Raw genomic sequence first — 18,871 nt, forward strand, 5'->3', positions numbered from 1 at the left:
TCAAAACAAATCTGCAGAAACATTGGGCGGAATCTAGTGAAGCTCCTGGGAGCAGGAAACGAGGCGGGCAAGGGCAGTTAATTGTGCGGGAGGCTAAATGGCAGCTTCCTGACAGCGGGATGAAAGTTGGGAAGCAAGTTGGCGGCAGATTAAAGGCCGATCATGGCAAACAAGACAAACCTATTTTTAATGCATTTGCATGTCATGCATATTCATTAAAACACATGGGGTGGAATCGTCCCAGATTCGCACTAAGTGCGGTAGCGGGCGGGTAAAACAATGTTTTACCCATCAGCCACGATGGCGGCTTTTCACGCCGTATCATCCCAAACCCGCCTCATTACTAATGCATTCCCGGGAAATGTGGCGTTTGTGTGCCCGCCACGCTGTCACCTTGCCGCTTCATCATGCCAGGTACCACATTTAAAGTACAGCCATGCTCAGTGCTTCTAGCCCAGGTCTGCAGCAAGGACGACATTGCCCCAAAAGGTGAGAAGACTACAGCCCTCAAGCGCCTTTTGGACGCCATGGAAACCTGCTGTGATATCCTCTACCCCTGCTCTGACCGCAGGAGGGGCAGCAACGGTACCACTCTGGTTTGGTAGGCGATGGCAGTGGTGATCAGTGCCAATGTTGCACAGAAGAGGTTGGCCATCCAGTCCAGATAGAGGATGAATGATCTCATCTGTGCAGCCAGGGTATGGCAACCATCTCATCACTCTAAACTCACACACTCAAGCCCATCACACATTCACTGGCATCTCTCTCACCGTCAGCTCAAGGGACATTATCACCCATTCTCACACACGTAGCCTCACATCTCCATCTGGCCTCATCTCCTCTGGAGACTGCCTCCTCAGCCCTCACTATCTTGAAGCCACTTGCACAGATCAACATGTGCCCCCACACACATCCTTGGTTACCCTCCTTCCCCAGTACAGCTCTCATCCTGCAGTCTGTTTCCTTGCCTGAGGCCCTTTCTTCCCCTTTGCCAAGCAAGACCTTGCCCTGCAACCATTGAAAAGCCACCCACATATGGCTGATCTGGTAGGTAGAGACCTGCACGTGAGCCCCCTAAAAGTGATGTGGTGCTGCCTGTGAAGCCCGGCACTGATGACTGCGAGTGCTGACCAAAGCAAGGTAGGCAAACAAACCCTGAAGACCCAAGCAAAAGTGCACACCTTACATATGCTGTTCTGAAACACGTCGGTGTGTTTTCCCACCAACAGGGGCAGACGATCCAGCAGGGGGGGTATGAGTCCGGTGGGCTGGCCTTATAATGATATGCTGATCTGATACAGTGAGGTTCCCGACGTCCGATGGTGGGGAACGTGACCCGCCATCGGCAGGCGGAGTGGGCGATCGCAAACTGGTTTCACGGTGTCGTGAAACCGATTTTTGGCCTTGTCGCCATATTGCCCGCTCACGCCACCAAACATGCCCGATGCTGGCGGGCACGGAAAATCCCAGCCATGGTCACCAGATTAAATTATACCTTTGCAATTAAGTCAGTAGCAAACGGAAAACCCGTGCCTTCAGACTCATGGCCGGTTATAAGTGGCGCACAGCAGGCAAGGTGGTTTTTCTGATGGATTTGGGGTGAGTAGGAGCTCCTTTTCCTGTTTGGGGAACTTTGTTTGACCGGGGGAGAGGAGGCTGAGCTGTTGTATTGAGTTCAGGAGGCAGCTGCCCGAGGAAGTAAGGACATGGCTCTCCAAGGTAGGGAGGTCAGCTCATGGCAGTCCCAAGAAGAGTAGTGGGGGAGAGAGGGAGGGAGCTCGATGAAAGAGGAAAGGCTAACCTCTACCGAAGGCAGCATAAGCATCATAGAGGGGAGATCAAGGGTGGTTGAGGGCAGGTCAATAGTGAGGCTGGGTGAATCCAGGATAACCAAGGAGGTCAACGGTGACCAAGGGAAGGCCAAGGATTATGGCTGGCGGGTCAAAAGTGTCGGGGGTGGGGGTGGGAGTGGGAAGATTAAGGGTGCCAGGGAGCAGTGTTAGTTATTGGGGCATGGGTGGGGGGAGGGCGGGTTTAGATTGACGGATAATTGATCAGTGGTGATGGTAGGTGGCTTGAGGGTCGCAGAAGGCAGAGCTAGGGTGATGGAGGGAGGGTCAGGGGTGATGGAGGGAGGCTTGCAGAGAGTGCAGGGTGATGGCTTGTACTCATGGGGTCCAAGTGTGGCAGGTGGGGAGAAAGTGACAGCAGTTCAAGTTCTAAATCCTCCTCTCATACAGGCAGAACAGTGATGCTGGCTTGCAGCAAGTGGGCATCTGTCCGGGTGACGTTTACATATGGTGCATGGACCTTTGACCCCGTGGGGTACCGGCAGGGTTGGCACTTCCTGCCCGCCACCACCACACAACTGGCCAGGTCCCTTGACAGTGCATAACTAATTAGCTAGTCACTGCGTGATTATAGGTGGCCAGCCAACCTGCCTCCGATGGAAGTCCCGTTCACTTCCAGCCACTGTCTGGGCACACAGCGCTGCAACAAGATTCTGCCCATTATTTCAGTGAGTGAGTAGTCAATCGATGGAACAGCCTCCCTAAGGAGACAGTGGAAGCCATTGGTATGGATTCATTCAGATGCAAATTCAGATTTCTTTCAGGATATAACATTTTGGGATACAGGACTTGAGAAATTTGAAGCATTTAATAAAAACTTGAAGCAACCAGTACTGATCTGACACCAAATGGCATAATTTGGAATGAGTATTGATCGCAGATCATTGAAGCATTCAACAAAAGCCTATCATGTTATAAGTGTTGCCGGTTTTGGAGGAATAGGCGACTTTGGACCCATGGTTGCCAAAGCTCTCTACCACTAGAGTTTTCCTCACATCATGTCTGGGTCTGTTGTAGACTAACTAATATAGATTTATTGTCATGATTAGTCAATGCCTCCATTATTGTTATATGCTGAAACTGCTAGGATAGTAGAAGGCAAATTAGATAGACCATGTCCTTTTTCCATCTAGCAACCCCTATCTTCCTAAGACTCCGTGCAATACAGTGTGAACGTCCCACTAACTGGAGCTGCTGAATCCAAGGCACCATTCTCCCAAGACCTGTCCAGTGTCATGGCTTCCTCAGGCACTTATCATAAAATATACTCTGAATCCAGCAATAAACTGATTCATAACGGAGCACTTACCATCCCAGCCACTGTCCGGTTCCTTTGGCTGGCAGGGAATGCATCAATAGTGCATGTGGCTGTGCTATATCGGTTGCATACACTGGACAGTTGAGGCTCCAAAACACAAAGCACCACTGCACATATGTTTGAGCACATAAAAAATGCAGAGATTATTTGGTCAAACATGCAGAGCTATACTCCACGTATATATGTCTAATAAAATATGCCTGCCACAATCGAGGCAACATTACTCAATGTGTCTTAATCACATCTCAAAGTTAATTATAGAAAAAATACTATAATCCAGGTGACTTAGAAGAAACTCCTAAGGAAATGGGAGTGAGAATAACTGCCTGACACCAAATGCAATGAAGTAACATTCTTAGCAATTTCAGCTCTCAGCCACTGCACTCCAGACAACATCGGGCAGTCTCCTCCAGGCGCAGGACCTAATTGTGCCGATAATTTGACCATTTTTATTTTGGCACACGTTACCAAGTTTCTCAACGACTCTTCCCAATGCACTGCGCCAAGAATTTAACTCTGCATCACTGCTCCTACCCACCTCCCTCCAGGTCAGCCAAAGTACGATAGGCAAGAGCACAAGGCAAGTTGCAGGCAACTATCAGCAGCGATCTGCTTCTCTGACCGAGATTTAAAATGCTGTCCCCAGTGTGTTTGCATGAGTCTGTATTCAGGTTGAAAGAAAGAAACCTGGCTTTATTTCAGTTGGAGGATTTGGGGTAATCGTAATAATAGCTTTTACCAACAGAAATCCCAAGGTAGAATTGAAGAAATGTGTTAAACTAAAGAAGTTTCTTCACTATCAATGCTCTGAATAAGTGAGAGTGGGGAGGGCACGGGGGTTTCCCTTAAGGGGCAGATTAAAGCATGAGCCCCATATGCCAGTCAAATATGGGGCCCCCAACAAACCTGACCGCTATGCAGAAAAACTGCCTTGGCATTAGGATAGGTTTGAATAGCACACACTCTAGTGACCTATGGTTTTGTGAAGCGATGTCAGACCCGAATCTACCCAGGAGATTACCGTCAGAAAGCACAGCCAATCCACTCATTCAGCTACACATTTATCACCTCTATACTGCCACCATTGGTCAGCTAGGGTGAGCAGCTTGTTAAACCCTTTTTACTGTGCCTGTGCAATGTGTCAGGAAGCCCATTTATTGAGATTCATGTGGATCCCTGCAGCTGTAAAAATTATGAAAGTAAGTTTAGTGCCAGAAAAGTACCGAGATATTAACCATCCAAAAGAAATTGCAGTTCAAAAGGAAAGTGTCAGTGTCAAAACTTACATTTATATAGCACCTCCCATGGCCACAGGGCACCCAAAGCACTTCACATGAAGTAACTTTGAAGTATCGTCACTGGCCTGGGCTTTCATTCCTGAGCTCGGTACACAGTGTCGGGAAATCTTGCAGCTTACAGCACCCGCCTCGGGATAAAGAGTCCCAAATGGCAGGATCCTCATTCCGGCAGGGGGGAATGGCGGGTGTATGCTGGAGTCGGGCCTGTCACCCTTGGATGCAGATCAGACACTGCCAAAAGGGCTGCTGAGTGCTGAGGTGGCTGGGTGAAAGACCACCTTAGTTCTCTAGGACTTCGTCCAAGCTGTATTGTTAAATATTAGGCCCTCTAGCCCTCACTCATTACACCCCCTCAACCCCCTCCACTTTCCATGCCCCATTCATGCCAACACATGCCCTCCACCCAACCCCAGTGACCCCTTACAGCCCCTATGCCATTTTAATGCCAAGTCATGCCCCCCACCCCCCACCCATTGCCCTTACAGCCTCAAATCACCCAGCATCCACCATGGGCAGACATCAGCAGCCATGCTGAGATGAAATAAAGTTCTAAGTATCTATTGCAGGCGATATTTAAAAAAATCACTCACATTCATATAGGCCCGTTCAATACAGTTAAATCACCTCAAGTACTTAATCCTAATAAAAACAAACATTTGTATTCAAAACCCCACATCAAAGATAGCTGATATTTTAATAACCTTGGAGCAGTCAATCAAAATGTGAACTTAACAGCCCCCCACTGTGATAATGACAGGTGTGGAAGCAGTCAAGTAGTAATAATGCTACAATGATAGTACTTAGGGTTATGTTAACAAAAATCTATTGAAATTGCACAAATTTTTTTCAACTCACCAACACAGGTATGCTCTTCCTTTTTTTTTTCAAAATTTCAAGGGCAGGGGATTTAAATAATCTGACATCTTGACAGTTCCACAGAATTTATCCACCTTTTACAAGCATTTACACCTACTCTTAAAAAAAAGTTGTAACTCACACTGTGGTATAAGGCCCTCATTCCAGCAAAAATTGAGTCTGTTTGAACTCCGTACTGAGTTCAAATGGCTCTGCTGGGTTTGGGCTTCCCCCTACTGAGAGTCACACCCCAGGATATGGGTTGCCAGCAACATTTTGGTTAAACCATGAAGTCTTCATGGTTCTGCAAAAATCCACTGTTGTAATATAGGGGAAACAGCAGCTAACTTGTGCACAGCGAACACCCACAAACAGCAAAGTGACAATGAACAGATAATCTCTTCCAGTGATGTTGATTGGTAGATAAGCATTGGCCAAGAAACCGAGGAGAATTCCCCTGCTCTCACATTGCTGGAAACAAATCAGCTGCCAATTTCAGCACTCTCAACTCCCTTAATGCTTACACTAGCAGCTCTAGGGAGCCCAATTTTCTGGCCAGTGCTTCTTAAGGAAGAATTGTCCCCCCGTAGGGGGGGAAGTTCCGGAGCAGGCGCGCCTCTGATCGGCGCCCCCAATTGGGGGCACGCCGCCATTTTACATGAGTGGGCCAATTAAGGCCCGCCCAGCATGATGTCTGCCAGGAAGCACTGTGTGCTCCCTACGCAGGCAGTGGGGGGGGGAGCCCTCGGCTGAGAGTGCGCTCTTTTGCGCATACATGCGAAAGAGCGCACTCATCTCCCTGAGGCTAAGTGCTGCCTCAGGGAGATCGACGCCAAATTTAAAAATGGTGAAGGGGCAAAAATAAAATTTCCCTGACATGTCCCCCCTATGTGACACTGTCACATGAGTTGGGACATGTCCATCACTTTTAATCAAACCTTTATTAAATGTTTTAAATCCCTCATGAAACCTCATCCCGCCCATGGATGTGGTTTCACGCTTTTTCTGAAGCCCACCAGGGCTCCCGGCCTGCCCACCAACATTAAGGTTGGACGGGCAGGTCCATTAATTATTTCAATTAGTTTTTAAATGGCCTCAATCGGCCGTTGGCAGGTCGGCGGGCGCACAGCTGATTCGGCTGCACCCCCGCCGACCTGAAAATTGAAATGACGCGGGGTGACATTGGGAGTTCCGCCTGGCGTCACCCTGCATCATTTTACGCTTCGGCAAGCGGGCCCCGCCCCCGCTCGCCAACCTAAAGGTCTTGGCCTTAATCGCACATCCCCCATCTCTGATTCAGCAAATCTACCTTCTGCCCCTCGTTTCCTTATTCAGCTGAGAGAATTTAAATTATTTGAGCCACAGGCATGTCCGCATTATGTACTTATTATGTACTCCTCGGGAATTTAAATTGTGTTGTCAGCATTAGCTTATGTAAGTAAGTTTAAATAGACTGTCAAGACTGGCATCTGGACTATGTGGGCTGTGAAACATCAAAGTAATATTGAAAACTCAGATGTGAGATTTGAGCATCATAAAATAAATATCTTAACTGCAAACATGTTCTCACAGTTCTAAAATGGTTAAAGTCAAGTTATAAGATGTAGATAATTTGTGTTTGAAAAATATTTGTAGAATAATCTTCCTAAAATTCCAGTGAAATATTTCAGCTGAGCTCAATTTGCACATGTTTCATCTGGTGAATGCCAAAGCGCTATAAAATCTGAAAAAAAAGACTTGTGACATGATGCTCTAACACTTGGAATATTTCTGCCAGCGCGTGGGGTTAATGTAATGGAACATTGAAAAGGCAACAACAAAACAGCAATTTGCGTTTCAATAGAGCCTTTAATATAGCAAAACGTCCCAAGGCAATTCACAGGAGTGTTATCAAAACAAACTTGACATTGAGCCAAAATAAGAGATATTAGGAAAGGTGACCAAAAATTTAGACAAGGAGGCTTCAAGGAGTATTTTGAAGGAGGAGAGCGAGATAGTGAGGCAGAGAGGTTTAGGAAGGGCATTTCAAAGGTTAGGGCTGAGGCAGCTGAAGTCACGTCTGTTACGTTCTTCCATTTGTCGCAAACATAGCAATCATATGACAAAGATCGGTAAAACAATAATGTGGGTTCTCTATCAGTAGATAAAACTAGATACATACAGTGTCAACTGGGAGACTGAGAAGGCACATCTGCCTTGGAAGGCTGCTGCTGTATACTGAGCACAGAGTTGTGGGACTACTACATCATATCCTGTCTCAATGGTGGTGATTGACAGCAGTTTAAGATGCATTCCCTAAAAGGTACATGCACATAATATCACAATAACACCCACCAAGGGTACAGCACTGAAAATACGAGTGTGACAAAGACAAGAATTGGAGGAATGCGGTGATCTCAGAGTTATAGGACTGGAGAAGGATACAGTGATAGGCAAACACACTGGAAAAGCAATCATATAAAGTGCATTTTCATTTCCAACAAATCATGGATTGTAGTTTACAAAGGACTGCCTCAAGTCTTAGTCTTAATCATATTTGGGAGTGGTAGATCAGATATAAAACTAGCTTAAAGTTATACATCACAACAGGGAACACTCATTAACCAATATCAAATCATTATTGCTGGAATGAAAGGAGGAGGAAAACACTAATCATGTGAAAATAAATTCCAAATCTAATCTCTGCCTTAACACCTACAATTAACTTTGTCTATTTTCCCAAGAGTCACAAATGTGACTCCATTTCATTGTTTTTCTTAAAACACGTCTCAGACACTGACCCTCTTCAAACTATTGCTTCCTTTCTGTACTTTCCCACCTTTTTTTAAAAGAAAAGCAATTTTGTTTTTATCTCAATATCAACATCTCTTCAGATGCTGAAATTTTCTGCTTCCAAAATAGACAGCATCACCTGGTACCCGATTCAAGTGGCCACACCTCAGAGGGCACAATACTCCCAAGTTTTGTGTCATCTGCAAATTTGTTGAGCGATTTTTTTTTTTGAACTGCAACATATTCAATTCTCCAATCCTCTGGCACCACTCCAGTATCTAAGGAGGATTGGAAGATTATTGGCCAGTAAGTGCCTGGAGGCATCCCAGAAGATGTGCTGGGGCACTCCCTCGCAAGTCTCCATGTAAGGATTGCACAGCAATGGCCTGGAAAGTTCAGACCTCCGTTGGGCAATTGTACTGCACTGGGAACTATCCAATATCTGATTTAAATTGGAGACTTCAGATGGTTCCAACTCGCTGAACAAAATAGTTGCCCAGGAAAAGTTAGAAGAATTAAAGCCACTTCTAACTCTTGGGTAAAAATAGTACTGGCTGTAACACACGCCCACCCCACCACCACCGACCGCTCCCACCCCACCCACCACCACTGGACCTCCTGACTACTGCCCTACCCCCCCACTCCACCCCAACTACCAACCCCCCAGCTACACCCCCCCTCCCCCCCCAACTGCTCCCCAGCCCCCTGACTATTGTCCATACCCCTCAGAATACCCTCACCCCCATGATTACCAGCTCCACGCCCGGCTACCACTGCCACTCCCTGACTACCCACCCCAACCCCCGACTATTCCACTGACCCCATGGCTACCCTCCCGTCCCCACAACTACTCTCATGACAAGCCCCCACCACCAAACTATCACCCCCACTGACCATGTGACTACCCTCCCTTCCCGCCGACTACCCACTCGACACCCCACCACCAACCCCCCAACCCCACCACGATTACCCGACCCCTCCCCCAATGGATCACCCAATCCCCGCCTCCCCCTGATCACCCAAGCCTCCCAGTGATCATCCTCCACGCCACCCCCCTCCCACACCCTTTTTATTCTGGTTTTATAAGTTTGATGTTATATCAAACCAATCTCCATCCATCACTTGATTTTCACTCATACTGTATTGTTACTATATTTTGCAACAATGACAACCTCTATTCGTATAGCACCTTTAACATAATAAACGGTCCCAATGTGCCTCACAGGAGCGTTATAAAGCAACATTAGACACTGAGCAACATAAGGTGATACCAGGGCAGATAGCCAAATAGTTGATCAAACAGGTAGATTTTAAGGAGGGTCTTAAAGGAAGAAAGAAAAGTAGATTCAAAGGGGTTTAGGCAACAAATTCCAAAGCTTTGGATCTAGGCAGCTGAAGGTATGCCACCAATAGTGGAATGATAAAAATCAGGGATGCTCAAGAGGTCGGAATTAGATGAGCGTAGACATCTCAGAGCTGAGGGGCTGGAGGAGATTGTAGAGATAGCAAGGAGTGAGACCAAGTAGGGATTTGGAAACAAGGATGGAAATTTTAAAATCACGGAGTTGCTTGACTGGGAGCCAATGTAGGTCGGCAAGCACTGGGGGGTTAGGTGGACGGGACTTGGCGCGAGTTTAAGGTATGGGCAGCAGTGCTTTGGATGACCTCAAGTCTACAGAGGGTAGAAGTTGGAGACCAGCCATGTGTGTATTGGAATAGTCAGGTCTTGAGTAACAAAGGCGTGAATGAGGATTTCAGCAGAACAGGATCTGAGGCAGGGGTGAAGTCGGTCAATGTTATGGAGGTGGAAATAGTTGACATGACGCTGGTGATGTGAATATGAGGTTGGAAGTTCATCTCAGGGTTAAATATGACACCAAGATTGCAAACAGTCTGGTTTAGTCTCAGACAGTTGCCAGGGAGAGGAATGGGGTTGGTAGCTAGGGAACAAGAGTTTGGAGTGAGGATCGAAGAGAATGACTTCAGTCCTCCCAATATTTAATTGGAAGAAATTTCTGCTCATCCAGTACTGGACGTCAGACTAGTAGTCTGATAATTTAGCAACAATAATGGAATTGAGAGAAGTGGTGGTGAGGTAGAGCTGGGTGTCATCATCATACCTGTAGAAACTAATGCTGTGCTTTCAGATGATGTCACCAAAAGGCAACATGTAGATGAGAAATAGGAAGGGACCAAGGAGAGATCCTTGGGGGGCACCATGGGTAATAGTGTGGGAGCAGTGTTATGGCACAGTGGATGGTAAATGCTGAGCTGCTCAAATCCCAGAGGGAAACTTGAAACAGCTGTCACATGTGTTTGCAATCTTTATTTTTATTTCGAGATGCATGCCTTGAATTCAGTAGTAATAAGTCCACCGAATCTTAGAGCCTTTTTATAAAGCTAAATTAAACATTTATTAATAAAATAAATTATTTTAAGCACATACATAGGTCTACAAATTACTACTATGATAACTCCTAGCACCCCTAATTAATCTAACTCCCAGTTACACCTCTGTTAAGGCAACAGTAAAACAACATAGATTTCAACAGATCCAGGCAAAGCACACAATACCCTGGATAGGGATATTTAAAATGAATTCTCTTAGCTTCAGTTCCTGGAGACAGCAGCTTGGTATATCGAGGCTGAGAATTTTCACACTTGTTGGATCTTAGAATGCCTTTTTCCTTGCACATAACCTCAACTCTTTTATATATGTTTCTCCTTTTTTAATGTAAATCCCATTGTTCCTATATGTCTTTGCAACTTCACTTTTTCCATAATATAAGTCTTTCATAGTATTCATATTATCAGTAATCTTTGGGAAAAATAAACACACTATTTGCCGTTACCTCTATTTGTAACATCTTACCATCTCTTTGAAATTCATGACCCTGGTTTATCTAAAAATGCAAATGTTCTTCACACTTCACATTCTAAAACATCAGCCATGTTTAAGTATTTGGCATTCTAAATCTAGTTTCCCTTCTGATATATCAAAGCACCCAGACCAGTTGTCTGTAATTCAATTAAAACCCACATACACACAACGAAGCTAAACCAAACCCCACTATTAACCTACCTTTACAATAAATTACAATAATGTTACGAAGCTTATTATATTTTCATTACAGCAGGAAGAAAAACCATCGCATGTCTTACTCTGGCTACTATTAGACAGGTAAGAATGGAACCAGGAGAGTGCAGTTCCGCCCATCTTGCCATCAATGGAGCGGTGTCGGAAGAGGATCATGTGGTCAAATCTGTCAAATGCTGCAGTCGGTTGAGAAAGACGAGGAGGGATAATTTTTGTCACAATCACACAATGTCATTTGTGACTTTGATAAGAGCCATTTCAGTCCAATATCAGGGGTGGAAATCTAATTGGAGGGATTCAAGCATGGAATTCTGGGGAAGATGGGAATGGATTTGCCATCTATTACATTTAGCAAGTTAGGGAAATAAGTTTTACAAACATCATTCCCTGAGGATATGAGAAGAAAATATAAGAGATAGCTACAAATTAGTGGAGGGCAATTTAGTAGCAAATAACATTGGTTGAATAACATGTTGCATTAAAATCGTCGTACACTCATGCCTGTGATTCCTTACATGGGAACATCCTAATCTTAGGGTTTCTGCATTGAATACCTTTCTCACTTGGGAAAAACTAGAGAAAGGTCCACGAGAGGTACTGTCACACAGCTCCTTGTATCTAGTAAGACACTGGCAGTGGCAGAGGCCCAAGACTGAGTCAACTAAAGTCACTAGGAGATAGATTTTGGTGTTCGCTGCAAGGCAAACAATCTGCTGCTAATTAGCCACCATTTGGAATGGCCAATGGAGCACGTTTCCTTACGGCCGCCTGCAGAACTCTATCCCAGCAGGAGTCATTTCTTTCGGAATAAGGTAGCGTTGGCCAATTCAACATATTTTACTTATTTAGATAAATTAACTGTAGATGCCTGAAAAAATTCCACCCTACTGCCTAATACTGGACCTTCTGAAATACAGAGTGTGCAATGGTAGATGGATTAGGCCAAGTTCCAACTCCCTTGAATATATTTTCCCTGCTTTTTGGAGCGCAGCAGGTTTGGTGGGTGGGGTGAACTTAGAGGAGAAACTGAGGCCATCATTTCATATTCCCACCAATGTCAGAACCAGGAGAACAGGAAAGGCACCTCAACATGTCAGCCATCCATTTAGGAAGAGTGAAGGGTAGGAAAAACAGTGACCTTTATGCCGACATGTTTATTTTGCTGGCATATTTATATTGAACTTTAATACTACATAGTTTTGGCAGCTTAACGCATTGTTATAATCTGTTTAGTCTTGGCTGCAATTGCACATCAGCTGTAGCAGTGATAACTGGCTGACTGAAAGGATTACGTAAATGGGTGCAATCTTTTGCTGAACTACTAATGGAAATGGCTGTTGCGTTTGCAGTGAAGATAAATTCTTTGTTATATGACATGAATGTCATCCTGCCATGGCTTTTAATTTGTCACCGCTCATCCTGCAGCTTCATCCACCCCTATGACAGCTTCTGTGAGGTGATGGCCTGAGAGACGAGTATTATTTATTTTTTGCTGCTCTGTGGTGTTTTCTTAGAAAGAAAAAGGAAAATTAAAGTTATGTTTCTTTCTCTTGGTGGCACAATTTGTAGATGCAAGCTAATGTCGAACAGAGCTGAAAAGGCCAGGGCCACTCAGGGTTCAGTTGCTGGCCTGTGTTGAGTTAGCTAATCTTTGCTGGGCTATCAGGCAGGATACAATGAGGGCCAGATTTTCACAGAGTTGGGTTGACTCCAGAAGCCTTTAAAATTGTCTGCCTAGAAACGGAAATCCCACCCACATTTCCGACAGATCCCATTTTTGCTGGCAGGGGGAAAGAAGGCGTGGCACAAATCACAGACAGGAAAGCCAAACTTACCTGGGTCATTTGAAATTACTGCTGAGTTCAAACAGGCCCCATTTTCGCTGTCCCAAGGCCCTTCATTCACTCTTCCTAAAAGGATGGCTGACATGCCTATTCTGTCCTCCTGGTTCTGACATTGGTGGGAATATGAAATGATGGCCTCAGTTTCTCCTCTAAGCTCACCCCACCCACCAAACCTTCTGCCTCTCCAAAAGGCAGGGAAAATATATTCAGTGGAGTTGGAACTTGGCCTAATCCATCTACCACTGCACACTCTGTATTTCAGAAGGTCCAGTATTAGGCGGTAGGGTGGGGGGGGGTGGCATAAAATTCTGGCCATGGTGTGGGAGTTACAAATTTATGGAGGAAGCATAAACACTCTAGAAGGGCAGCTAAAATTAGTTTAAGTGTCATGACAAAGTTATTTGAAGCCCCAGCCATTTAAAATTGGAAAAAATAACAGGCTGCAGCTTTCAGCTGGAGTTAAAAAAAAAGACATCCACTGCTGGAGTGCATTAGTTGACAGGCCATCTAGTGAAACTTAGAAAAAAAAATAATAGCCATCTGTTCCTGTGGTTTCATTAGGCTTAATTGTTGACATTTCCCAAGAGCTGGTATTACAGCTGAGCCCATTATGAATGCTTGGCTGAGTTTCAAAAGCAGTTCCACTTATCTTAGCGGGGGGGCTGAGTTTACATTTTAATTGACAGCTTTAAGAGGCTATTAAAGGATTAGCTGTCTTCGATGTAGTTACCGAATAGAAGCTTCTTTGTTTTTATAACAGATTGACCAGTTGAGGGGATTTAGGATTTTTGAATGGGTTGTATGAATGGGAGGTTTTTTCCAGTGTCAATGTGTATGACTGATAGCTCTCTTAGATTGTTCGAAGTTTAATTATTTCATCTCCACATGGCCCATGAAATTTTCCCATAGTGGATACTTGGTGAGCAGTTATTGAGGTGTCATGGGGATATGGGGGGTGGGCATGGAGTATGAAGGAGAATGGAGAGCATGAAGTTGGGTGGGGGTGAGTGGAGAGGGCTATGAGGCCAAAACGCCTTTTATACAACTGGATCAAAGTCCCAGAGAACCAAGATGTGCCTTCTAACCAGGCCACCTCAGCACTTTTTCACCTCCATGGCCAAGTTTGAACTGTCTCTGGAGGAGGTGGGATCCACTTGATCATTTCTTCACTCTCCTTGAATGAAATTTGCACATGCAGGGGTTGTTTCCATGGAGACAGGTCTGCTGAGTTGGGAAATTTCCAGACTCAAGCTTCCCGCCTCAAAGGCGAAAATCCGGCTCATGGGATATGCAGGGCAATGGTAGGGAGGAGGGGGCATGGTGGGGTGGGTGGTGAGAGGCAAGATAAAAGTCAGAGTTTGAAGTCTTCATTGCTACTCAGCAGCTCATGCATTTGTCGACATCAGTAGTGTCAGAAAGGATATCACAACCGAGATCCATCAACATGGGCCAATATTTACCATCTAGGCTCGCTGAATGGTGTCCAGTATTCACACATTTGTACCTCAGTACAAATCAGAATTCATGGAATGAGGGGGAAAAAAATGCAAAAAGATACAAGTTATTTTCTCCTGCCCTGGAGAAAAGGGCAGAAAGGTGAAGTGTGCAAGAGCCAGCTAGCAGGAGATGAACAACAACACCAGAAGAAAATCTCCCAATTCTTCCCATGTGGAAACATTTGACCTCCACCTGCTTCACCACACTTGGAGCAAGCAGAAATTATAAGCCCAGGGAAGTGAAGAATCACAGCAATAAGTCCACATTCAACTGTGCCCTGGTCCCTATTCTTTAGAATGCCAAACAGCCCCACCTTCTTAGAGTATAGACGCCATCAGGAAATTTGAAGTAGAATTAGCAAGTCATACTTTTCTCATCAACTTTTTATTAAAATTCACTTCCATTGGAATAAAAAGCAGCAACACAATTAACATGTTGCTCAGGATAAAGCTTGCAGTGAACAGTCTCTGGATCAAAGAATGCCCTAAAGGTTCATTTTAATTACTGTTTGGAAGCACATAGATTTTCAGTTGTAAAATAGCAAGTAAGAATAGTTCTTGAACTAATATGTTCAAAATATTACTTTACATAGTTAAATATTTTCAATTTAAATAAGTAGGCCAGTGTGAAGCGTTTCCAAAGTAGTTTTACAGATTTCCTGCTTAGTAATAGATTTGAAGAGTTTTTGATGGTGAGACTAATGGATCTCACCAGGCTGAGGGGTGACTTGATGGAGGTCTTTAAGATAATGGAAGAGTTTGGTAGGGTAGATGTAGAGAAAATGTTTCCACTTGTGGGGGAGTACAAAACTGGAGGTCATAAATATAAATCCATTGGCATACTTAGGAAAAACCTCCATACGCAGAGAATGGTTAGAATGTGGAACTCACTGCCGCATGGAGTAATTGAGGCAACTTGCACGGATATACATGAGCAGAGGCTGGATAAGCACAGGAGAAGAGGGATATGCCTATAAGGTGAGACGACAGGGTTGTGTGGAAGCATAGAGCAGTTGGGCTGAATGACCTGTCTTTGTACTGTAGGCTCGATGCATAAGTCATGCATAATTAGAAGAATTATATTTTAGGAACAATATTTTCAGAGCAGAACTGAAAGACAGATATTTGCATTGTTTTGAAATACGACTCTCTTTGGGCTCTTGTCAAAAACAGGTCAAAACAAAGGTCACCATTCTAGGCTGTTGGTAAAGATTCCAAATCACCATTCACTGTAACAGGTAATATGTCTTAATAAAGGGCAGCATTACAAATGCCACATTAATGTCACTGATTCATCACCAACAACAACTTGACAAGTTCCTCCAGTAGCAGTACCATCCCTGACAGCAAAATACACACACAATATTCGTTTGCTGTGGGTGATAGCCATCTTGGCGCTTGGTGTAGAGATCAGTAGAACAATAAGGCTTTTTGCTAACTACTGTGGAAGATACAATCACTCCCTAATAGTCATGACCTGCAATCCTGCTAAAACGGTACAAGTTAACGTGAAAACCACCCCTCATGGGTTGTTTTCTCAAGAAACAGACATTCAGAATTACTAGAGCAGAGATACATTAGATTATTATTAGTTTTTGAACACTAAAATTAAGAGGTAACCTCCTGATTGGGAATGTTTTGCCACCTAACATTTTGCTTTCTATGGCAGTAGGGATCGGACCTGCTTCAATTACCTGCAACATCAGTGCATAGTGATCGCACGTCATATTGTGGTTTCAAGAGCATGTCAGAGAGTAACTTACCACCTGACTCCCCCAAAGCCTGTCCACCATTTACACAGCACAGTTCAGAAGTGTGATGAAATACTCTCCACTTGCCTGGATGAGTGCAGCTCCAACAACACCCATCTCGACACCATCCAAGACAAAAGCAGTTCTCTTTATTGGTTCCCCATCCATCACCTTGAACATTCATTCCCTCCACTACTAGTGAACAGTGGCCATAGTGTGTACCATCTACAAGATGCACTGCAGCAATTCATTAAAGCTCCTTCAACAGTACCTTCCAAACCCATGTTTTCAAGGAGGTCAAGAGGTGCTGGAGATGAGCCATGGGGTCCAGGGGAATGGTGATGCAGAGCCGGGTGTGAGCCATGGTTGCTGGGGTGGGTGCCAGGGCTGTGGGGGTGGGAAAGAGAGGATTAGAGAGCAGGAGTGCACACACATGACTATTGATTTAAAGGGCAGCGCTCCTGAGGAGGCTCTATGCCCGCTATGAGCAGCCCCAAATAAACCTACATAAAAACTGGTGGGTGTGCTGGGCAATCAGCCTAACTGCCCGAACGGTCAGCATTCCATCAGCATGGGCTCATCTGGAGCCCATTCAAGCACGCCACAACTTCTGGAATTGAGTACTAGTGGGCTCCCCGAAAACTGCGGTGCCATTGCGTCTCCCAATAGCTTCTCACCATTTGCTGCTATTGGGATTGCAGGATCCAGACCAATGTCTCACCATTCAGAGGCCCACACTAAACGCAGAAGGTATTCTGAAATTATTTAAAGGACAGAGCGCTCGCCACATGCTGACCAACATTCTTCCATGAAAACATGGAAAATTTAAAAGGTACAGAAGGTGGCCGTTTGGCCCATTGTGTCTGTGCTGCTGAAGAGCTCTCCAGCCTAATCTCACTTCCCAGCTCTTGGTCCACAGCCCTGTACTGCACTTCCAGTACCTGTCCAAGTACTTTTGAAATGCAATGAGTGTTTCTGCCTCTACCACCCTTTCAGGCAGTGAGTTCCAGGCCCCCACTATCCTCTGGATCAAAAGATTTGTCCTTACCTCCTCTCTGATCCTTCTACCAATTATTTTAAATCTACCACCAGCCACCCCCTCCCCCGTTATTGACCTCTGTTAATCAAAATAGATCCTTCCTTTCCATCGTATCTAGGCCCTTCATGAACTACAACTAAATTTCCTCTAAGAGCCACCTATCCAAAGGAAACAAAATCAACATATACAATCTTTCCTCATAGGCAAAATTCTCCGTTCCTGATAATATCCCTTTAATTCTCCTTTGACCCTCCCCACTGCTTCATCTTCCCTGTAATGCAGTGACCAGAACTGTACACATTACTCATTACTCTAGCTATTTCCCTCAACAAGCGCTGCCAATAACAGTCTAACCAGCGATTCACCTCCTTTAGTGTTTGTGGGTCCTTGCTGTGTACAAATTGGCTCCATTTGCATACATTACAATAGTTCATAGAAGTAGTTCAACTGATATGAGGTGCTTCTGGATGTACTGAGGACCTGAAAGGTGTTATCTAAAAACTACTTCCAGCTTCTTTCTTATTGATTCTCAATCTTAAGATCATAAGAAATAGGAGCAGGAGTAGGTCACTCGGCCCCTTGGGCCTGCTCCACCACTCAATAAGATCATAGCTGATCTGACTGTGGTCTTTACTCCACTTTCCTGCCTGCCCCCCACCCCCAACCATAACCCTCGATTCCCTGGTACATCAGCAATCTTCTTGTTTCACTTCTAATCTTCCTTGCTGCCATTCTTGAAACTCTAATTCTCATGTTCCGGCTCAAATGTCCTTCTTTTCCCTGGGCCTCTGGGGCAGGCTGCCTGCTCATGCAGTGGACACCAATTCATTGAATTCTTCAAGCCAGAGCTGGCCTTGCTTATGGCTGGGGCAGAGGTCATCTCGTAGAAGAGGTAGGTAACCTGGTCACATTTAATAGGGGAAAACAAAAATCAGTCGCTGGAGCGGAATCTCCTGGAGTATTTTTTTGCCCTCCAAATTGTCCCGGGTTTTTAGGTAAATCTGTTCTCCTGCCTCTCCCAGGAGTGCACATGGTTTTAGGTGCAATGTAGTGATACACAAGGTACCACATTGTATAAGGCCAACCAGATAAACCAGCCGCTTTTTTCCCATCAGCCATTGTTCTACATTTGGATGTTTTTTCCCCCTCTGCTGATTCTTTCGCAGTTGCTAATTTGTACCAGTAACTACCACAGCCACCACAACAGGGCTAGCACCATCTTGAGGGATTGGTACGGGTGTGTTATTCCTGCATGAAGGTGCTGCATGCTCCTGTCATATTTGGGGAAAAGAGGGGGAAACATCAGTCGAAGAGCAAAGGAAACATCATCACTTCATCATCACTGGAGGTTGGCTCTCAGGAGAGCCTTGCAAGTTTGTAAATCCACACACTCATTTTCCTGTGAAATGACATTTATATCTCATAGACTATCAGTGCAGCATTCTTACAATAGGAGTATGATTTATAACTTGCATCTTGCAGGTGAACCTCTTTCAAAATTCATAAGGACTCATGAGGTGCGCTATTAGGGAGTGATGAATAACTGACAGT

Source organism: Cetorhinus maximus, chromosome 18, assembly GCF_964194155.1.
Source record: "Cetorhinus maximus chromosome 18, sCetMax3.hap1.1, whole genome shotgun sequence".
In the NCBI taxonomy this organism is placed as follows: Eukaryota; Metazoa; Chordata; class Chondrichthyes; order Lamniformes; family Cetorhinidae; genus Cetorhinus; species Cetorhinus maximus.